This window comes from Balaenoptera physalus, assembly GCF_965194825.1.
Source record: "Balaenoptera physalus genome assembly, chromosome: 4".
NCBI lineage: Eukaryota > Metazoa > Chordata > Mammalia > Artiodactyla > Balaenopteridae > Balaenoptera > Balaenoptera physalus.
This window is the reverse complement of record NC_138891.1, coordinates 64257786-64282315: the sequence shown is the minus strand read 5'-3', so window position 1 is coordinate 64282315 and position 24530 is coordinate 64257786. Positions and strand designations below refer to the sequence as shown.

General features: G+C 35.2%; 1 protein-coding gene across 5 annotated transcripts in view; it reads right to left on the bottom strand.

Annotated features, from left to right (window-relative positions):
• The window catches only part of MAP3K13 (mitogen-activated protein kinase kinase kinase 13), a 159790-nt gene that overhangs the window by 125663 nt on the left and 9597 nt on the right, over positions 1–24530 (bottom strand). The window contains exon 1 of one of the 5 annotated variants that reach the window (XM_082461451.1): positions 1876–3416. The exons of 3 other annotated variants lie outside the window; for them this stretch is intronic. The gene's annotated coding sequence lies outside the window, so the exon portion shown is untranslated. Of the gene's footprint in view, positions 1–1875; positions 3417–9748; positions 23191–24530 lie in introns of those variants that run through there. One more of the 5 variants, XR_014263495.1, reaches the window with a different exon arrangement.

Here is a 24530-nt window from a genome sequence, read left to right as displayed (position 1 = left end):
ATATTTTACTGAAAAAAATAAATTATGCCAGGTAGCTATTTAAGAAAACGTCAACCAGGGTAAAGGAAAAAGGAGCGATGTAGTGAAAGTGAGGTGGTGGTACCTCTGAAGAGGAGGCATTTGAGTAGAGACCTGAATGAAGGGAAGGAAGAAACAATGTAAGGGAAAGCTTTCCAGGCAGCAAAAGCCTTGAGGCAGGAACAAGCTTGACGTGTTGCAGAAACAGCAAAAACATTTATACAGCTGGAGCAAACTGTGTGAGGAGAACAAGGCAGGCAATGATGTTAAACAGACGGTCAGAAGGCAGATCATATGGGCTTTGTGGGACATGTGCAACGGTTTGGGTGTTTGAGACAACTATTGGAGGTTTTAAAAAAAAAATCTAGAAGGGTCTTCATTAAGATTTGGCCAGGGCACACCTGTATGGCCTTCTAGGTTGTTAAATGACGGAAATATTTTAAATATGGTCAGAAAATAACTGCTTCCCTGGTAATAGTGTCACCTGCCATGCTGGCTCCTCTCCCAGGATACCCAACCCTCTCCCCCGCCATGAACCGATAACTAAGTAACCTGGCGCAGCAGTGGCTATTAATAGAGCTGGGGAAGTTAATCAGCTCAGGAACCTAGAATCATTGCAGTTCAGCAATCTAAAGGATGAGCCAAGGTTTCACTTTATTATAGCCCTAGAGCCTGCTTAGGACAGTGTGTCTTGGTCTTCCATCCCACCAAGGGTCAGTTGGGCCCCAATACCATCATCTGGGCTCCCGCTCAAGTCCAGCAGGAATAAGAGGCAGGCTAGAGAAATAGACCCAATGTCCCTAAGGTCTGAGATGAAGCTAGAGGAAAGGGAAAACTGTACTTCCATATAAACAATCTGTCTCCTCAGTACTTCCTGAATGATTTGAAAGGCTACTGGCCCACAGCCAGCCTTTATAATTTTTATATAATACATTAACCACATCAAACTTTTTCTATGTTCAAAGTCATACAGTTGTCGAGTACCAGGATTTTTTTTTCAAATACATTATGACAAAAGGGAATAGAAAATATCAACCTCGCCAGCACCAAATGCAATCTTAACACTCTCATAGCTGCACTCAATAAAGTCAATGTTTGTATAACAATGTGTAGTTCCTGGAATCCTAATATCAACGTAGAACTCTAGCAGCTGAACTACAGCAATTTTAATTTCATATATGAAATTTATTTTACACACTATAGTATTGGGAATTTAGTCCGCAAAATTAGTACACATGTCAAAATCTTAAAAACAGATTTCTCCGAAGTTGCATGAAATTTCTAAGGCTGCTTGCCATTTCCATCCATTTCACGAAGCTCCTCCTCTTATTCTGCTGCTCTTAAATCTAGGATCCCAACAACTGATTATGTTAGTTCTACTTAGTTCTCATTCATTCGATTTCTTTGAACATCAAAACCTCCAGTTTAATTACCTGAGAGACTACTAAATATTTGCTAACATAATCTTGTAACATGAGCCTAAACTAAAGGGAAAGCAACTGGAGAGAACATCAGGGAGAAAATTTAAGCACTACTCAGAAATAATCAATCTCAGGGCACCAGATATATATACAATCACTTTTATTTTCTGACCATAAGCACCTTAACTCAACCAAAGACAAGACATTAAAAGTCATCTCATGCAAGCAGGAGGACCTGTGTTAGCAGAACACTTGCTGAAAAAGCTTTAGGGCTTTCCTTTTCATTAAAAAAGATCAAACTACTTGTGAAATGCTGAAACTTTCTTGTAAGTAGGTCTAGTACACAAGATTTAGTACCTTAATTTAATCTTAGATAGAAATTGTTCCTACCATGCTTTCATATTCAAATATCAAAATATTAAAAAAAAATACTTACACCACAGCAACCTGAAGTCTGCAGAGACAGCATGAAACTACCAGCAGCTGCCTACTTCCTCACAGACTAAACTTTGTTCCCTTCCTGGCTGGTTCTGGATCAGGTTCACACTGATACACATTTACCATGGCGCCTTGGAAGCTACCACCCAACGCGGTGGGAGGGTTTGTTAATTTAAATCCTGCATGATAACCACCTATCAGCAACTTCTCAAAGGGGGAGTTGGACATGTTTAAAGAGACAAATGTAAGAAAGATTATAGAGAAAGCCTGAAAAATCTCATAATCTCTAATGGCTGGGTTTTGGTTTCAGAGGGGATTTCCTTCCCATGTGTTCCTAGAAAAATCAAACAAACCAATACAATAGTCCTCTGAGATTCAAAAATCTTGCTTTCTTCCTTTGATAAAAGTTTTCCCTCCTCCTCAGAGTGCATACATTGTGCAGTCACGGCAGAAAGAGGCCAGAAAGTTGCTTCTCAACTACTGTATACTCCATCACCTCCATTCACCTCAACTCTTTCACTAGTTAGGGAAACAACGCAAAGTTCTTGTTAAACTTAGTGCTTTCTGACATTGAAACTACTTGCTGATCTAACGTAAAGTGAAAACTTAGATCCCAAATTCTGTTCTTCACAAGATAAAATGTTATGCTGCTTCATCCCCTTCCACATCCCTAAGCTTCTTTCCCTCTGAGCTACTGTATTTCTATAATTTGTAGCATTAGCCTTTGAAGCAGAAACCATTTATTATGTACTTACTACACTAATCACTTTATAAACATTATCGCATTCTCTCCTAAGCAATACATTTTGGGATCATCTTCAATTTGTCTTAGTCTGATTCTCTGTATCCAATTTAGCCCCTTCACTATCCTGGTGATCCTCTGCAATAAATAAGCACTGCAGTAGGCAGAATAATGACCTCCTCCACAGATGTCCACACCCTAACCATCAGATCTGCGACTATGTTACCTTCCACAGCAAAGGGGACTCTGTAGATTCAATTAAGAACTTTGAGATGGGGAGATTATCGAGACGCATCTAATCTTTCCCAGCTGTGGTAAGAGAGGGGCAATGTGAGGACCTGACTTGCTCTTACTGGCTTTGAAGATGGAGGAAGGGGGCCACTAGACGCTGAAAAAGGCAAGGAAACACCTTCTCTTCTAGAGCCTCCAGAAAGGGACACGGCCCTGATAACACCTTGGTTTTAGCCTAATGAGACCCACACTGGATTTTTGACCTACAGAACTGTAAAATAATAAATTTGTGTTGTTTTAAGCCACTAAGTTTGTGACAATTTTTTAATAGCAGGGATAGAAATATAATATAGGTACTTTCATTTCAAAATGTCTCTTTGAAAACATAACACCCAGAACTGATAGAACACTCCAAATGAAGTCTGATGAAGAAAAAAAAATAATTGTGGAACTATCAAGGTACTATAATTTTATAAATGCAACTCAAGACTGTTTTAGATTTTTAATGCATTATGCTCTTAAGTTAGTGGACTCAAGTTTTTGTCACACAAACTACATCAAATCAGGTGCCTCAAAAAAAAAAAAAAATCAGGTGCCTCATTCGCTTTTTTCAGCTAATATTAGAGATTAAATGCAGAGCTGTATATTCAGTCCTTTTAAATTTCATCTTATTGGTTTTAGCCCATCTTTCCAATATTAAGATAATTTTGAATCATGTCTCTGTACTATGTCACTGGAAATATTTTTTAAGCCTAACTTCATTGATTTAATTTCCATGTATTCACCAAGTTATTAGTAAGTAAACACTGAGCAGTCAAGATCAAGAACAGTGTTCTGAAACAGAGAACAGAGTCCTGCTATTAGAGATCTTCAGTTTGACATTGGTCCATGAGTCAATACTCTTTGGGTACACAAGTTTGATCAGCTACAAAAACACTCTCATGTAGCTTATACTGTTTTTTAACTTCTCAAATGTATCAGGAGAATAAAATGCCTTAATAAATAAAGATATGTCTACAGCATACCAATCCACTAGAACTCTACTGGAAATGGAGATGTGGTTACTGTGATGTGAGCAGTTGTTTTGTTTTGTTTGTAAGTCAGTGTTGTCTCTTAGTGATTATCATTTTCTTTTTTAAGAGTTTATAAACTATCAGTTAATTATTCTTTCTAGAAGTCCACTTGAAATTAAAAGGAATTTTTCCCAGTTGTAGGAAGTGACAACAATCTCTGTCTCAAAGTGGAGATATAGTAGAGGGAGGAAATGGGGGAACACTATGAAAGAAGGCATGGTGGAAGGAACGAGCGCTGCGTGCCCTTGGGAGAGTATAAAAAACAGACTGATCGGAGCAGCAGTAGTTGTTGGAAAGTAGTGTGAAACTAGGGTTTTAACATACAATGTAAAGTCTTGAAAAGGGAACTAGGATTTTAACTTAATATATCAGGAAATAGGTGAAACTGAAAGATTTTAAGGAAAGAAAATAAAATAATGAGTACATTAATAACCAAATTGAAAAATGGGCAAAGTTATAGGGACAGTTCACAGAAGAAGAAATATAAATGGCTCTTAAATATATGAAAAGACTCTCCACCTTACTCATTATAAGAGAAATGCAAATTAAAAGTACAATGATAATATTTTAACCTATTAAGTTGGCAAAGTTCAAAGTCACATGAGACACAATGTTGGTGAAGTTACGGGGAAATAATGGAGGCTAAATTGGGAGAACCTCCGAAAAGCAAATTGGCAATCAAATTATGAATATATCCCCTTTGACCCAGCAATAACTAAAAACATACATATATAAAATGATCTATGTCCGACTATTCACTGCAGCTTTGTTTGCAAAAGTTAAAAATGTCAATGAGCAGGGAACTGGTAAATTACAGTGCAGATATCCAATGGAATACTGGAATAAGAAAACAAGGCAAGTTTGTGTTACTGATGAAGAATGATCAAGCTGTATTAAGTTTAAAAAGGTAAAGTACAGAGCACTATATTTAGAATGCAACTATTTGTGTGTGTGTGTTTGAGAGAGAGTGTATACACAGAAAATCTCTCTGGAAGATTAACCAAGAATCCAGAAACAGTGGGTTCTCTCTAGGGAAGGGACTGGATAGCTGTGGTTCAGAGGTGGAAGGAGACTTATGCATCCTTTTGTCCTTTTTGAATTTTTACCCAAGCTGGTATTAGCTATTTAAAAATAGAAATATGCTAAATGGCAATATGGCATCCTGGAATAGAAAAAGCAGAGTAGCGAAAAATCTGACAAAAACCAAATAAAGTCTGGATTTTAGTTAACAGTCATGTACCACTGTTAATTTCTTAATTTTGGCAAATGAGCCATGGTTATGTAAGATGTTAATATCTGGAGAAACTGGGTGAAGGTACTATTTTTGCAACTTTTCTGTAAATGTAAAATTATTCCCAAAATAAAAAGTTTATTTAAACAAGAAATAAACATTTAAAAAGTTACTAGGGCAGCTATGGTGGAAATGGCTTGGAGAGAGGAGAGATTAGAACCAAAAAGAGGCCAGATGAGAAACTGTGAGAGTAATCCTGGCATGAGTGGATGAAGGCCTGCATTAGGGTAAAAGTCATGAAAATACAATGACAAGAACTAACACAGATATAAGATACATTTCAAAAGAAAAAAATCAACCAAATATTTGCAGTAGTGGAGAGAGAGAAGAATAGTGATACCAGATGAAAGATGAAAATTAAAAAAGGAAGCTGGTTTGAAGGGGAATGAAATTCATTTAATTCATTCCTTCAACAAATATCTGTTGATACCTACTATGCCAGGCACTGTGCAAGGCACTGGGGATGTGAGAGTGACCCTAAAATGTTCTAGTTCAATTGTCTAAAAGGCCTCTGGATATTAGAGGATGAGAGTTTGGGGAGAGGACAGAACTGGGATAGGTGAGAAAGGTGATACAGAGTAAGGAAGGAGAGGCCAAAACTGAGCCATGGAACAGAAACACAATTAGGGGGAAGAGCATAGTAGCAAAAAAGACAAAGAAGGAATCGGCAGAGGGGTTTGAAAAGAAGCACGGTAGGGTAATTTCCTGGAAACCAAGATAAAAGATCAAAGAAGAAGGGTTCCATCAAATGCACTGTCCAAGAAATGAGGATATACAAAAGACCAAGAGACAGCGGATTAAAAAGAGAGAGAGAGATAACTGATGGCAAAAGAAGTCACTCAAGAGACCTTTTCCACTTTCAGTGAAGTCTAAATGGAACCCAGATCACAGAAGTCAAAGTTTTACATGAAAGCACTTCTGAGTCAAAGGCCTTTGGGAAATGGGATTCCATTTATTATCATGCTTCTCAAATTGGGTACTTGAAGCCACAGCACATATTAAGTAGCATCAGCTTTATTTGGAGGAAAATACACTGAATGAGAGAGAACACACAAAATTTGCATGAGTTTCTAAGACAAATCCTAAAATTTCAAGCATGGGGGTCATCTTCTTACTTCCAGGGCTACAAATTCACTCTCCATTTCCATAAAGGGGTACTTGGGTAGAAATTTGAGAAGCACTGATATAATGGCCAGCTATGCTGAAATGTGGGCTTGCTATTAAAACTCAAGATAACTATAATTTAAAAATAATGATAAATTATGGTCTCGCATGGCAAATTACAATAAACATTTCACATTCAAAGAAGAAAAATAATGAACAAAATCTTGGATTTATCATATTTGCCACTATTTGCTATTTCTATTCACATAACCATATATTATTTACCCTTTATGTCTATAGCTAGAGCTTGGCTACAAACTGAGAGGGAAGTCACAGTGTCAACTATACTCAGATGCTTTATCAATGCTATTTGAGAATGATGAATGTATACTAAGTACCAACCAATACTATATACATACATATGTGTGTGTATATATATATATATATATATATACATATATATACACACACATATATAATTTATGTATACACATAATGTAAATATGTATGTGTGTGCATATACACATGCATAAGTATGTATATATATATATGCATACACGTACATACACATACTGTAAACATAGATGTTAATGCAAGAATTGGTGACTATGCTTCAAATTCTAATTTATAACAAAACAACTGAAACCCTGGCTTATGTGTAGTGCATGGTATATTGGTAAAATGGAAGTGTAGTTTTCATATGCAATTCCCTGCCAAGTAACGTGAAACACTACTTTGGCATTGGTTCCTCACAAACCAGGCTAAATACATATTTGAAAGCTTTGCTCTGATATTTTCCATCTAATTTTAAATAGCCTTGGTCTACAAGCCACAAGGCAATACTCACACCAAGTAAAGATTTCTTTTAAATCTTTTGTGTGAGAAAGTCATTAGATCAGTAACAGTGTAGGTAATATACAGGAGCTTCTTGAAAATGTCATGGGAAAACTATGTAGGATTAGTAATTTTTTAAAAAATCAACTATCTAGTCTAATGTCATCTGAATGGAAAACTAATATCAGCATCATTTATTACCCTAATGTAATTCTAATACTTAGAGATTTTTTTACTGTTTGAAATAAAACTGATTTTAAGAATAGTTAAACCAGCTTCTTTTGTAGATGTTTAGGTTTCTAAACTAAAAGTTACTTACATAGCAAATAGCTTTCATTAACTCCATCTTGTATACCTTCTCTGAAAGTACCTCTTAAGGCTAAGAAACAAAAAGCTAATGTAACACTAAATCTGAAAGACAAAATTACAGCTTTCACACATATTTCATTCAGCCTGGGCTGTTAGCTTTCACAGTCAGTTACAACTACAGAGGCACGTTGTCACTTCTTAACATCATCTACTGCCTATAACTCTCCGTTGTCACATTTTAAAGAAATGTTGACATTATCATGTTTTGAGAAAGCAAATCTGAATTGATATCCTAGGGAACAATATATCATTTTATTTTCCTTCTTGACCTTCATTATCATGAGAGTGGTAGAATTCTCAGTGATTCCCTTTCTGTCCTAAATATTCAAGGAATGAGAATTGATACAAGCACTTTGAATGTCAGTTAAATGGAATTATTAGTACCGCCATGCAATTTGGTATTACCTAGAAAAGATGAAGAAGCACATTCCTACAACCAGCAATTTAACTCCCAGGCACACACCATAGCCCAGCTTCCTAACTGCTGTTCCATGGTACCCTAGAGTGCAACAAATGGGTCATAGGTGTGCCCAGATATGGATCTCCTCAACTCGCCAGCCAAGCAGAAGCCCCCAGGCCAGAGACACAGTTTCATTCCTTTAATGGAGAGTTTTGTACAAATATGATCTATAATTTTCTATGTGTGCTGTGGCATGAAAAATGTTGGGAAACACTGAGAAGTTCTTGCCTGTGTGTGGCAGATACATATTCAGGAATATATGTATACATAGGAGCAATGTTCGTAATAACTAAAAATTGGACTGTCTGAGATATTCATCAATCAATTCATCTGCTAATAAATTCTGGAATACTCATACAATGCAACATTATACAGCAGTGAAAACTAATGAACAATAGCTATATGCATTGACATGGATAGATCTAAGACTATAACGTTGAGCAAAAAAAAGGTAAGTCCCAGAAAAATACATACAGTATAATTCTATTTTTATAAAACTCAAAAACAAGTAAAACCAATAAACTGTTTAGGGATATTCAGATATGTAACAAAACCATTGAAAAAGGGAAGAAAATTATTAACACAAAAATTCAGGGGAATTCCCTGGTGATCCAGCGGTTAGGACTCTGCACTTCCATTGCAGGGGGGCACAGGTTCCATCCCTGGTTGGGGAACTAAGATCCCTCAAGCTGTGCAGCACGGCCAAAAAAAAAAAAAAAAAAATCAGAACTTTGGTTGCCTCTGAGGGAGGATGCAAAGTTTGGGATCAGAGAGAAGCACACAGGAGATATTAGAGGTAATGGTCATATTGCTTTCTTAAAACTGGGCTGAAGGGACACATATGTTCTCTATATAGTTATTCCATAAGCCTTACAGATATTTTGTAAATGTTTTATATCTACTCAATGTTTAATAAACATCTTTTATAAAAGCCTACTTTGTCCAGAGGTAGATAGCAAATGTATCTGTGATCTCTGCAACAGTATGAGGTACATGGAATAGGAGGGACAGAAAGCACCAAAGACACAGAATGCTGCAGGTCAGACACTGAACCTTTCACAGAGGCCCTACAAACTCATACACAGTTGCAACAAGGAAAGATTTGTAAGCTACACAATAACTAAAATTAAGACTAAATTCAATATGCTATCATTTTATGAGGCACCACATATGCAAATGTTAACATTAAACACAGATTTAAAGAATCAGGAATGAATAAACTGCCAGCCTATGGATGAATAACTCTTCTTTCTATTTTCTAAACAGTCAACATTTCATTGTGTATTTAGCCCACACAAAAGACATTTACAGACTGACAATACTTTAATTCATCATGTATATCCAGCCATGTTTGCTGAGTCATATGTCTGTCTGTTTGTCAATGTCATTTAAGGGCAGGTTTATAAAGCCTCAAGAGCAAGAACTAGATCTGTTTCATCTGATATAACTACCAAGGAAAACACAGTGAAAATGGTTTAAGAATTCCTGCCTCCACTCTGTCTTCTTGTGTTTAAGGGCTAGACATTGGGAAGCTATTTTTCTAAGCACTGGCTATTTTGCCAATCCAGAAGAGCTATAAGAGACCACAGAAATAGAAACTTAACTTCCAAATTAATTAAATTTATTATTTTTGATTTGGAATATAAAGGAAACCCAGTCTGAGCTCTCCCTTTAATATTAAAAAAAAGAGTCACTTAAAAGCAGATAGGTTAATGTTTACACAAAGGCAATTTTTTTCCATTTGCTTTTTTTTTTTTTTTCTTTAAATTTGAATAGGTGAGTGACCTTGCTGGAATTCCCCTGTCAGTTCTGGAGTATCTATCTGGAAATTTCAAACAGAAACTACATTCACACGACACATTATAATGGTATGCCCAGTGGTATCTGTTTCTGCACCTTGAACTCAGATATTACATCACCGATGAATCGATAAACTTCACACAAAATGAAAAGCTTTTTTCCCTTGGGCCATTTAAGAAAAGATCAAATTTAATTGTACTTGACAGTGTATAGTTGTACGGTCAATTGTACACAGAAAAACTTCACATATTTACCCAATTCAAGAAATTCACCCTGATACAGCTACAAGCTATCAAAGGCCAATTTTTAAGTATGTCAAACACTGAATATATCATGCTGAAGTGAGAATCTGAGTCCATATTTAATTCCCATTACATTAGCATAACTACCTAAACGTCTACATAATAATAAAGCATTTATTGTTTCTGCTTTATTTCAGATTTTCTAAAATACCTATTTTCACCGAGAGGAAGTTATTTCAGATTTACTGTGAAAAGGCTTATGGCAAACCTGTCCTTTCCAGTGTGAGGCAGTCCTGAAACTAACCCTAAACCACTGAAAATCAATACAGAGTCATAAACAACAGTGGGAACGATTTAGAATAGAAACAAAATATTTCCCTAATCTAGGCCACACCCCTAGTTTCACCCTTGGCACTTCTCTCCCTCATTTTCAGAAGGTGAAAGTACGATAAGTACGCTCTGGAATTTCAGCCCAGTCATCTATCTTGCTCTCAAATGCTGTTTACAGGACAGAAAAAAAAAAATTAAATATTTCATAATCTCAGTTTCGACAGAATATATTAGTGTTTCAGAAGTTGAGATGAATTGGTACACAAGAGCGAATGGGGAAAGAGTATCAGGGAAAGTTCAGCAGAGGGAGCACTGCACTTTCATATTTTTCCTAGAATATCTCTGCACTATTTTATAATAGTGGCTGGAATCATTTCAATATTATATAAAGAATGTAAAATATTCTTTAAAGAAAAATTTTAAACCATTAGCATGACATCTCACAATGTTTCCTGTCCCGACTGCCTCCAATTTAGGAAGGCACAGTAAATGGGATAATAATTCCATGTACAACTGCAACCTGATTTTTCAAATAAAGCTGGAATAAAAGTGTAATGGAGGCAGGGAGGAAGGAAAAATTAGGTATCAAATTGCTTTTCCCAACCATTTCTCGCTTCTGTCTCCACCTCCCAACCCTCATCTAGTTAGTAAAAAGAAAAAAAAACAACTTTTGATGATATTATTTGGAAATATTAAGATACTTAGCATAACCAATTCACAATTATTTCCTAACCTTTACTTCCCAAAATGCTTTCTTTAAAACCTATGCAATATAGAGAGATATCTTAAAGGATATTGGCATCGTGGGGGAGGGAGAAGAGTTCAAGAACATTTTTTATGCTTCTTTATATATTTTGGCTGAAATACATTTATAACCCCAAAACCCCTATAAAGTTATTTTCATTTTGGAAAATAAAAGACACTCGGTGCAAAGATTATGTGATGTCATCAAACAGTAAACTCCTTTGTTAAAAATTTTTTATTGTAGTTGATTTACAATGTTGTGTTAGTTTCAGGTGTACAGCAAAGTGGATAAGTTATACATATATCCACTCTTTTTTAGATTCTTTTCCCATATAGGCCATTACAGAGTATTGAGTAGAGTTCCCAAACAGTAAACTCTTAAATGCAAACACAAGAGGTTTTTTGGCTTCTAAGATACAATTTCATTTTTACACGTACGGGAAAAAAATCCCTTGCCTTTTTTGTTCAGGGCTTTCTCTTACTGACTTCTTATATCCTATTGACTCCCACATTGATATCTTCTGCTCAGACCTCTCTCTTTCTCTTTTCTTCTCTATGGTTAGCTTTGAAATTTCTTAACCAAAAATACAAGAATAGCTAATATGTATTAAGCCAGACATTGTTCCAAACACTTAATTAATTAAATCTTCACAATAATCCTGTGAGATACTACTTCCAGTTTAAAAATATACTGTTATCCCCACTTTATAAAATAGGACCTGGAAACAGAGGTGGTTCATATTCCAATTGCAATAAAGCGCAGTAGCAAAATTTGTTTCTTATAATTAAATAATTTGCTTTTGCTTTTTTGTTTGTTTGTTTGTTTGTTTGTTTTATTTCTTCAGGAGGTATTTCCTAAGGAGTGATACTTGGAGGAAAGGGATGTGTGATTCTGCTCTTTTCATTGTGTATCTCCATAGTCTTTTCCCAGGATTTTTCTAATGCAGCGATTCTCTACTTATGATCTCTGGACCAGCAGCATCAGCATCACGTGGGAACTTGTTAGAAATGTAAATTCTCAGGCCCCACCCAGACCTACTGAATTAGAAACTCTAGGTAAGGGCCTAGCAATCTGTGTTTTTGTTAAAACGCACACACACACACACACACACACACACACACACACACAAACACATACAAAATCTGCTTTTTGTTAAATTATTCCTCCAGGATGATTCTGATGCATGTTAAAGTTTGAGAACCATTGTTCTAATGTGTAATATATCGATCAGTTATGAAAAAGATCCCATTTGGCCACACATTTCATATATTGAGGTATAACTGTATTTTTACTAATTATATTATATCTCTTGGAAAGGTGCACTCATTTGCATTAATTCGACAAACATTTACTAGGCACCTACTCTGTGCTTAAGAATGAGTGCTTGAAGAACTAACAGTCTAGTAAGATAGGCAGAAATTTAATAATTACAATGCCACGTGGTAATATAGTGACAGAGATGCACAGGAAGCTGAGGAAGGGCAAACTGCAATAGGTGAAAGACTGTCTTGATATCTTAGGAATTGCTGCACTCCATTGCACCCTTCTGAGAAACATTATTTTGTGTGAACATATCCTGCTGTCCTAACCCAGGGACTCTTGCCCGAAACAGGGGTATTACCATAGCAGCCTTCCCTGTCACACAGTGATTAACAAACTCAGTAAGATCATTCCTCCTTGGTTAGAATCCAGAGGCCATGAGAGACAAGTAGAGAAAGTAGCTAGACAGTCTCCGGAGCTGCCTAAGAGTCCAAAGAGCTTTCCAATTTTAATCCACAATTAACTTTATAATAATTCACCCTTTTCCCACTGCTACCTCATCTTTTCATAATTCTGTCAGATATTTTCCAAAATATAAAAATTTTCAAACACTCTCTGTACTCTTCCAAATTCACATACTTCTAATACTTTAATCACTATTCTGAATATAGTGTTCATCATCCCCCAAAAAGTAAGTGGACCCTTGAACAACACAGGTTTGAAATGTGTGGGTCCACTTACACATGGTTTCTTTTCAATAAATATACTGGAAAAATTTTTGGAGATGTGTGACAATTTTAAAAAACTCACAGATGAAACATGTAGCCTAGAAATATGAAAAAACTTAAGAAAAAGGTATGTCATGAATGCATAAAATTATATATAGATACTAGTCTATCCTAACACAGGCATAAGGTGAGTGATATTTAATATAAAAATAATGTGTTCATTTTCTTACTGTTTTATAATTTTGCTTTCAAAGAATTACATTACCATGCAGTATGCCTCTCTCTCTCCTAAATGGAGAAACAGCCTATCATCAGAGATAAGTGGTTTTTAAAAAAAATAACAATGTTTCTAATACTGCATTATGAATATAACAGTAATATTCTATGCCATAAAAATTTTATAATGATTCATTCATTAGTGTATAGGTTGGGCTACCATGAAGCAATCGTATTGATTACATTAGGCTTCCATAAAGCAGTCATATTGCTGCTTCTTCATTATCAATACATGAATTGTTATATCTGTATAAATATGAATTTCTTTTTCACATTATCTTTTCATTTTTGATGTCCAGTGTTAGTAATATAGATAATATCTACCGTGTTTTGTATCATATAAGACAATATTGATGTAGGTACTGACAGATGATTCATCTTGCAAACAGATGTAAACGTACGGTATTGATAAATACAGTACAGTACTGTACCTATATTTTCTCTTCCTTATGATTTCCTTAATAACATTTTCTTTTCTCTAGCTTACTTTACTGTAAGAATACAGCATATAATACATATAATATACAAAATATGTGTTAATTGACTGTTTATGTTATAGGTAAGGCTTCCTGTCAACAATAGGCTATTAGTAGTTAAGTTTTGGGGGAGTCAAAAGTTATATGTGGATTTTTGATTGTGTGGGGTTTGGTGTTCCGAGCCCCCATGTTATTCAAGGGTCAGCTGTACTATTTTTCATTTTTATGAAAATACGTAAGATCCTTTTGAAACTTATTTTATTCAACGTTGTTTTTTGAGATTGATCCATGTTGATACAAGCAGGTCTATAATGCATTGATGAATTTTATTACAATGAATGAACAGTCAGCAAAGTTCAGTCATCCATTTTCCTCTTAATAGAACTTTAGAGGAAAGCTATTTACTTTTTTTTTTAAAACAGTGATGCAATTAATATTTTAATAGATTATTTCAGCAAATATGAAGAAAATGTGTCTAGATCTCTCCCTCCCCCTATCCTTCCCTCCTTTCTCCTTCTCTCAATTTCAACCAAAAAGCACACAAATTATTTCAAAACAGCTGAATGAGAAGGAAAGGAGAGTCCAAACAATAACTAAAGAGAACCTTGATGGGCTTGAAGACCTCCCTGGGCTGCCAAGAAAATAAGCAAAGATGTCTCTAGGGCTCACAGCAGACACAAGGGATTGCAAGACTAACATTCTCAAAGGAGGGAGGAAACAAAGAGTACTACTATTTGGAGTAGAAATATCCCTAGGAAACTCATTCTAAAATAGGAGAAAACCCTAAGGTACTAGCCAGATCAAAGTTCCACTCGTTTGAGCTCTTTAGAGACATAATTTTGAGATACAAAACACGTTGATTCAAAACACCTTCTGACAACTCCCAGGAAGTTGTCTTGTTCCACTGAGAATAGGGGAGAGCACAGACACTAGTTCTAGCACCAGAAAACCAGCAATACTACAGACCAACACCAGAGGGAGGAAAAGACTACAAACTCCTGAAAAAGAAACTAAATGGGAAGGTACATACATACAAGCTCAGAGAAGATGCCTCTTCATACAATGTTTGAGAGGCTCCCAGAATCTTTAGTAGAGCTGATTGGTGAAGGTCTTCCCCTTATGAAGCCAGTCTAAAGAACCGGGAGAGGTAGTGGTTTTTTTCAAATGTGCAAATCCTAGCAAAAAATAACAAGGCATACGAAAAAATGGGGAAACATGGCTCAATCCAAGGAACAAAATAAATCTCCAGAAACTGACCCTAAGGAAATGGAGGTTCATGAATTACCTGACAAAGAATGAAAACAATCATCTTAAAGATGCTCAATGTGCTGTGTTCAAGAGAACACAGACAACTAAAGAAAATCAGGAAAATGATGCATGAACAAAATGAGACTATCAACAAAGATAAAGTATAAAAAAGAAACAACTTCTGGTGCTGAAGAATACAAATGGGAAAATTCATAAATATGTGGAAATTAAACAACACATCATGAACAACCAATGCATTAAAGAAGAAAACACATGGGAAATTAGAAAATATCTTGAGACAAATGAAAATGAAAACACAACATATCAAAACTTATGGGATGCAGCAAAAGCAGTACTAAGAGGGGAGTTTGTAGTGGTAAATGCCTACATTAAAAAAAGAAGAGAGATCTCAAATCCACAAGGTAATTTTATACCTCACAGAACTAGAAAAAGAAGAACAAACTAAACTCAATTAGCAGAAGAAAGGAAATAACAAATATTAGTGCAGTATTAAAAAAATAGAGACTAGAAAAAGAAATCAACGAACCTAACAGCTGTTTTTTTGTAAAGATCAACAACATTGACAACTCTTAGCTAGACTAAGAAAAAAAAGACTCAAATTACAAAAATATTACATGAAAGAAGAGACATTACAACTGACACCAAAAACAAAAAGAATCCAAAGAGTCTGCTATGAACAATTATACATCAACATATCAGATAATCTAGAAGAAATAGATATTTTTCTAGAAATATACAACATACCAAGACTGAATCATGAAGAAACAGAAAATCTGAACAGACCTACAACTAGTAAGGAGATTGAATCACGAATCATAAACCCCCTGACAGAGAAAAGCCCAGAACCAGATGGCTTCCCTGGAGAATTTTACCAAACATTTAAAGAAGAATTAACACCAATCCTTCTCAAACTCTTCCAAAAAACTGAAGAGGAGGGAACACTTCCAAACTCATTTTATGAGGCCAGCATTACCTTGATATTATTGATAAAATGAGATGAAAATACTACAAGAAAACTACACACCAATATCCCTGATGAATACTGATGTAAAAATCCTCAACATAATACCAGCAAACCAAATTCAACAACACATTAAAAGGATTATACACCATGACCAAGTGGGATTTATTCCTGGGATGCAAAGATGGTTCAACATATAAAAATCAATTGATGTAATACACCTCATTAACAGAATTAAGAACAAAATCCACATGATCATCTCAACTGATGCAGAAAAAGCATTTGACAAAATTAAAACCTTTTCATGATAAAAAAAAAAAGTCCAAAAAATTAGAAGGAAATCATCTCAACATAATAATGGCCATATATAAAAAGTCCACAGCTCCACAGACATAGAAAACAAACTTATGGTTACCAAAGGGGAAGTGGTGGTGGTGGGGGATAAATTAGGAGTTTGGGATTAACATATACATACTACTATATATAAAATAAGACCTACTGTATAGCACAGGGAACTATACTCAATATTTTTTAATAACCTATTAGGGAAAAGAATCTGAAAAAGAACATATATATATCTGAATCACTTTGCTGTACACCTGAAACCAATACAACATTGTAAATCAACTATACTTCAATTAAAAAAAAAAAAAGGCCATAGCTAACACATAGTCAGTGGTGAAAACTGAAAGCTTTCCCTTTATGATCAGAAACAAGGCAAGGATGCCCACTCTTGCCATTTCTATTCAACATAGTGCTGGAAGTCCTCATCAGAGCAGTTAGGTAAGAAAAAGAAATAAAATGTATCTAAATAGGAAAGGAAGAAGTAAAATTATCCCTGTTCACAGAAAACATGATCTTATATGAAGAAAACACTAAAGATTCCACAAAAAACCCCTACTAGAACTAATAAATGAACTCAGTGAAGTTGCAGGATACAAAATCAACACATAAAAATCACTAACAATGAACAATCTAAAAAGGAAATTAAACAATCTGATTTACAGTAGCATTTAAAGGAATAAAATACTTAGGAACAAACTTAATCAATGAGGCAAAAGACTTATACACTGAAAACTGCAAAACATTGCTGAGAGAAATTAGAGAAGACACAAGTAAGTGGAAAGACATCCTGTGTTCAGGGAGTGGAAGATTTAATATTGTTAAGATGTCCATACTGCCCACAACAATCTACAAATTAATATAATACCTATCAAAATTCCAATGGCATTTTTTTTGCAGAAATAGAAAAAAAATCCTAAAATTCATATGGAATCTCAAAGGACCCTGAATAATCAAAATAATCTTGGAAAAGAAAATCAAAGCTCAAGGCCTCACACTTCCTGACTTCAAAACACATTACAAAGTTACATTATTCATAATAGTATGGTATTGGCATAACGACAGACATAGAGACCAATGGAACAAAATAGAAAACTGAGAAATAAACACTCACTATGATCAAATTATCTTCAACAAGGGAGCCAAGGCTAAACAGTGGGTAAAGGATAGTCTCTTCAACCAACAGTATAGGGAAAACTGGATATCCACATGCAAAAGAATACAGCTGGACCCTTAACCTTATACCATATATAAGTATTAACTCAAAATGGATTAAATACCTAAACATAAGACCTAAAACTATAAAACTTACAGAAGAAAACAAAAGAAAAAGTCATGACATTTGATTTGGCAATGATTTTCTGGATATGACACCAAAAGCACAGGCAACAGAAGCAAACAGACAAAATGAGACTACATCAAACTTAAAAACTTCTGTGGAGCAAAGGAAACAATCAACAGAGTGAAAAGGCAACCTACAGAATGGGAGAAAATATTTGCAAACCACATATCTGATAAGGGGTTAATATCCAGAATATATAAAGAATTCCTACAACAAAATAATCCAATTAAAAAATGGGCAAAGGATTTGAATAGACATTTCTCCAAAGAAGATATACAAATGGCCAATAAGCATATGAAAAGATATTCAAATTTACTATCAGTGAAATGCAAATCAGAATGAGATATTACCTCACATCCATTAGGATGGACACTATCCCCCTTGCCAAAAAAAAACCCCAAAAGCCAAAACCCCAAAACCCCCCAAAGAGAAAATATCAGGTGTTAGTGAGTATGTGGAGAAACTGGAACCCATGTGCACTATTAGTGGGAATGATGTAAAATAGTACCACCACTCTGGAAAACAGTATGGAAGTGTCTCATAAAATTAAACATAGAACTACCACATGATCCAGCAATCCCACTTCTGGGTATATAGCCAGAAGAATAGAAAACAGGATCTTGAAGGGATATTTGCACTTCCATGTTCATTGCAATATTATTCACATTAGCCAAGAGGGGGAAGGAAGCTAAATGTCCATCAATAGATAAATGGGTATAGAAAATGTGGTATATACATACAATGGAATATTATTCAGCCTTTTAAAAAGAAGGAAATCCTGTCATATGCTACAACATGGATCAACCTGGATGACATTGTACTAGTGAAATAAGCCAGTTCACCAAAAAATAAATACAGGATGATTCCACTTATATAAGGTATCTAGAGTAGTCAAACTCTTAGAAACATAAAGTAGAATGGAGTTGCCAGGGGTTAGAGGGAAGAAGAAAAGAGGAGTTGTTCAATGGGTACAGGGTTTCAGTTCTGCAAGATGAAAAAGTTCTGGAGATGTGCTGCACAGTGTGCATATAGGTAACACTACTGTACACTTTAAACAGTTAAGATGTTGCGTGGGGGGCAACAGAGACACAGGTACACATAAGGAAGACAACCATGTGAAGATGGAGGCGGAGATTAGGGCTATGCTGTCACAAAGCAAGCAACACCAAGAATTGTCAGCAAATACCAGAAGTTAAGAGAAACGCATGGAAATAAACTATACTCCAATATAAAATAAAATTTAAAAAATAATAAAAATATCCAATACTGATTTTTAAAAAAGAGAGAGAGAAAGGGATGGAGCAGATTCTTCCCTAGATTCTTCAGAGGGAGCATGGCCCTTCCAACTCCTCAATTTTGGACTTCTAGCATCCAGAACTGTGATAGAATTGCTGGTGCTTTAACTCATTCTAGTTAGTGGCACTTATTGTTTTGGCAGTCTAAGGAAATTAATACAAGGGACCCATAGAAAAGAGCTTCAGGTGAGTGCAGACCCCCCTGTGTCTGGGGCTCCCAGTTATTCTAAACTGTTATTCTAGCCCCATATTCAGACTTCAAGAATTCATTAAAATTTTAGCTGTTCTCTTCTTATCCCCTTTTATGGTGGTTGCTGCTTCCTCCCATGCTCTGCCAAAGGCAAAACAGTTCCTGTGTCCCATCTCTTCTCAGAAGGGCTTGTCTTTGGAATTTCATTTCACCTGATTGCCTTGTGAACTCAACTCTCTCATGGGCTCAAGAAAAGTTATGACTGTGGATTATCAGGCTTTTTCTCACATTAGAGTGGGAGAAATGTTCTCTTGCAACTTTCTACATCTTAAACAGAAGCAAAACTCTCCTCCTATAGTTTAATATGAACTTTTTTAGATTTAAGAGATTTTTTATTTTTGTATACGCTACAAATGGTTTTTTATCTAAAATCATGTCCAGAAAGCACTTTGCTTTGTTTATTTGCTCTGTTTATTAATACTTTTAATTTTGGGCATAAATTATGTGTACTAAGAAAATGTTATCACTTTAATATTCAATGCTTGTTAAACTATATCTAAACAACTTGATTTCACAAATCTTTATCTTGGTATTTGTTTCCATTTTTGTCTTCATTCTACATATGAATGTGCAATACATATACTAGTGCTTTTTCCTTTGAACTGGATCCATGCTAATTTCTGATTCATGGTTTAGGTTTTCATTTTTCAAAATAATCCTCTTAATACTGATGTATCTAATTTTGGTTTTCAATCTTGCTACTTATATTTTGATCTGTCTGTACTAATACCAGATAGTTACAAGGGCAGTTGTATTATAGCACATAAAACTTTGTAAGTCAGTCTTTTCTTCTCGTGCTTTCTTCAGTGATTTTTTTATTTATATGTGCTAATTTTCTCCAATTAAACTAGCTACCATTTTAAATACATCTATGTTTACATACTATGGCAAGTTCAGAAAAAGATACTACCACTATATTGACTATATTTACCTAACCCATTCAAGAGTAATTTACTTAATTCAACCTGTTGAAAGCATTATTTCTTAATTGTACATTGACAGCATACCTGAAAATATCAAGTGTTTGATAAACAGTAATCAAATCAGTATAAATATATACTGACATTTTGAGAAAGTCTCAGCTTAAATGGGATTTTTCCCATTATGTCAAAACTACTTTGATTTCTGTATAAATAAAACCTTTAATTATTTTATATTCAGCCACATTAAGACAAATAAACAATATTATATTCAACTAATTAAGACACTTAAGCAATTCTATACATGATTAATTAATTCATTCATTCAACAAATATTTATTTAGTACGTTCTATGAGCCAGGCCCTGTTCTAGGCACTAGGGTTACAGCAGAGAACAAAAAAGACAAAGCAAATCACTCTGCTCTCATGCAGCTTACATTCTAGAGCTGGAAGAAAGAAATAGACAAGATAAATAAGGAAAATACATGGAATGTTATGTAGTGAGGAGAAAAAGAAAGCAAGAAAAGGGATTAAGAAGTATGTGTGTGGTGGCCAAGAGGGAGAGTCAGGAGTTAGGTAGTGGAGCTAGTGAAGATCTCACTGAGGAAGTGACCTCTGAGTCAAATCCTGAAGGAGGTGAGGGAAAGTGCCACATGGTTTCTGGAAGATCATTCCAAGCACAGGGAACAGCACCAGCAAAATCCCTAAAACAGAGAGAAGGCTGAAGCAGGTTACCTGGTGAAGGATAGTAGCAGATCAGGTCAAAGAAGTAAAGGGTTTTTATTAATAAGATAGGAAGCTACTGGAGTTTTGAGCAGAGTGACTTGATGTTACTTCTGTTTAACAGGATCACTTTGGCTGCTGTGTTAATAGATTGAAAGGGGCAAGGGTAGAAGAAAAAAGATAAGTTAGGAGGTAGTGGTAGAGGTGACTGGACTCTGCCTGTATGTTTAAGGTAGAGTCAACAGGACTTTCTAAAGGATCAGATGGTAGGTATGAGAGAAACAGAGTCAAGGATAACTCCAAGGCTGAGAAACAGGAATGATGGAATTGTCTGTTACTGAGATAAAAAAACTAAAAAGAAGTTTGATGGGAAGGAAGATTAGGTATTCAATTTTGAACATGTTAAGTTTGAGATGAATGTTAGACATACAAATGGAAATGTTAAGTTGGCAGATGTATATACAAGTCTGGAGTTCAGAGGAGAGGTCCAAGCTGGAGATTAAAAATTTTTTAGTAATTACAGTATTAAAACTGTGAGAGTAGATAAGAGAAATGGGTTTAGGTAGAAAAGAGATAAGGTCCTAGGATTGAGCTTTAGGGCACTCCAGTGTTTAGAGGTCAAGAAAATGAGAAGAAACCAGCAAAGGAGACTAGAAGGACTAGTCAGAGAAGTAGCAGGAAAGCCTGAAGGGTGTGATATACTGGAGGCCGAGTAAAGAGAATGTGTCCAGGAAAAGATAAGTCATTATCTAGGTCAAAGCTGTACAATTATTTAATGACCACACATCCAACTTAGTACATATGTACAAATTTATGAATAATCTTAATAGTCTAGCGTCTATATTCATTAATGATATTGGATAAAAATCTCATTGACAACCAGGATTTATTTACTAAACAGTACATAAAATATTACAAAGAATATATTAGCATACATGTGTATATGTATGAAGATATATTTTAAATTTATTTTTCAATCTAGAACAGCATTTCCTGAAACCCTATTCCAAGGGTTATTAAGATTTTATGAGCCAAAAAGAGTTCTGGCCACACATAGGTTTGGAAAATGCTTATTTGCATTATAAATTTCCAAAAAAATGTGACATTTTCCAAACTTATATCATTATAGAACGCTTTTGGTTTACGAAGTCTCTTTTAGCTGTATCAGCTATTCTGAGTAACACAGTTTGAGAAATATCGAGTTAAAAGCCTGGACAATTTTTTTTGTCCTCACTGTAGCAAAATTTGTGTCAGCAAAGTTGTTGGGGGATATTTTCTTTCTGCCACTTCAGCACTTTTAATGAAAACAAGAGCTCTCTGCTTCTATACCACTTATGCTAGAAGATATGATGACCTTTGCTTTATTTTTACAGTGATAGTTCTGTCTGTTCTCAGGTTTTCTACTGTTACTCATCAAATGCCAAAATGAAGAGTTGCTTGATTTCTTTAAAAATAAAGTTCCATCAAATAAATAAAATGTGTAAAGCAAAATCAGTACATTTTAAATTAGAATAATGTATACTTATACACCGTTAGAAAAATGTATACTTATAGATTAAATATAACTCCATATGATCGATTCATCAGCAACATGTTATACATAAAGCTTTTGGTAAAATTACTTTCCCTTTATGCAAATTGTCCACCTTAATGGTTCTGTGGTGTTATTAGTTTCCCCATATTCTGACTTTGAAATACGTGGAACATAAATGATTTTTTTTAAATCCATGTTTTCATCATTTCCCTAAAAGTCTAATGTTCATTTAGTTCCCATCCTTCAACCTGAAAAATGGGGCAGGGCAGAAGATTTGACTTCCAAAAGTACTGTTTATCTCCAGGTCAAAGATAGAAAGGAGAAAGGTACAAGCAAGAAAAAGTCAAATAAAAGCACATTTTGCCAGTGGAACACCACTTAGCTAAATATTCTCTTCTTTTGCCTCAAAATGCCAGCTTTCTTTAATGAAGCACGGCGGTTTACTGGAAGGTCTGCAGTCCACCCCCACTCACATCCCCCACTTTATCTCTGGCCTGCACTATCTCCACAATTCTCAGTTTTGTTTTGTTTTCATTCATTTCATTTATTTGTTTTAAATGACAAAAAAAGACAAAACAGAATTCAGGAAGTATACTTCTCATGAACACAAACACATGTCTTGGGACTTCCCTGGCGGTCAAGGTGGTTAAGACTTCGCCTTCCAATGCAGGGGGTGCCAGTTAGATCCTTGGTCTGGGAGCTAAGATCCCACATGCCTCGCAGCCAAAAAACAAAAACATGAAACAGAAGCAATATTGTAACAAGTGCAATAAAGACTTTAAAAAATGGTCCACATCCAAAAAAAAAACTTAAAACAAAAAAAAAGACATGTCTTACTGCATAATGTCCCGTTTAACTTCACACGTACACAAGGTAGCTCTAATTTTGGTTACTATTGGGTTGGCTAAAAAGCTCATCTTACAGAAAAACCCGAACGAACTTTTTGGCCAACCCAATATATTGGTGAAAGATTTCTTGAAGTCTAATTCACCTACGTAACTCCCAATCCTCCACCCCAATTCAGTGGTTGACTGTATAAAAACTTCTTTTTTCCCCTAGTTTTATGGAGATATAATTGACATATAACCTTACATTAGTTTAAGGTATACAACACAATAATTTGATCACAATAATTTGATATATGCGTATATCACAAAAAGAAAAACCTAACTCTAAGCCTCCAATTATCTATCTTAAAAGGAAGCCACAACCACTGGAATCTCATACTACCCCATGAGTAGGAGAAATTAGAGTAACTGATGTCCTCGTTGGTATCTTTGACAGCAAACTTCCAAAAATATCTGATTACTAACTTTGAATCAACCTTGGAAATGTCCTAAACACAACAGAAGCAGAGGCTGACAGCTATGACTGTCATCTCTCAGACACAGCAGAAGCTTAATTATGGATAGACTGTGTACATTTTATACCAGTAGGAAATTTCCTAATACAGAAAGCAAGTTTTTTCTATAAGAGTAATCTCACAAGTTCTTATAGTTAAACCAAATAGGTTTTCTGGGTCCCTACATAAGACTCAAATGTCTGTGACCTGTGCCACAGGACAAAGTTCATGATTCGAGTCCAATTATCATTTCTGAGCAAGCTAACTCTTTAACTAGTCAAACTTACAATCTGCCTTTAGTCACTATGGAGGCCCTTCTATACCTTAACTTTACCCAGTTTAATGTTACTATTACATTCACTTTGTTTTCTTCTCTTTATATGTCTTCATCCCTTTGCACTATATGCATTTTTAGAAGCTACTTCAAATATTTAGAACAAAGCAAGCTATAAATAAATTTAATTAACTCATCTTTTAAAGTCATTTAAAAATATTAGGTCCCCATAATTTGGTTTATAGGACTCATTGTCCCAAATGTGCACCTCTGTGAATACAAGTTACATTCATTCACTTAATAAATATGTTCTAAGCACTTACATGTGTCAGGCACTGTGCTAGGTGCTGGGAAAAACACTGGTGAATAGGATGTCAGTCAGAGATAAGTACCATGGAGAAAATTAAAGCAGAGAAGGGGAATAGGGATGCCATGGGGGG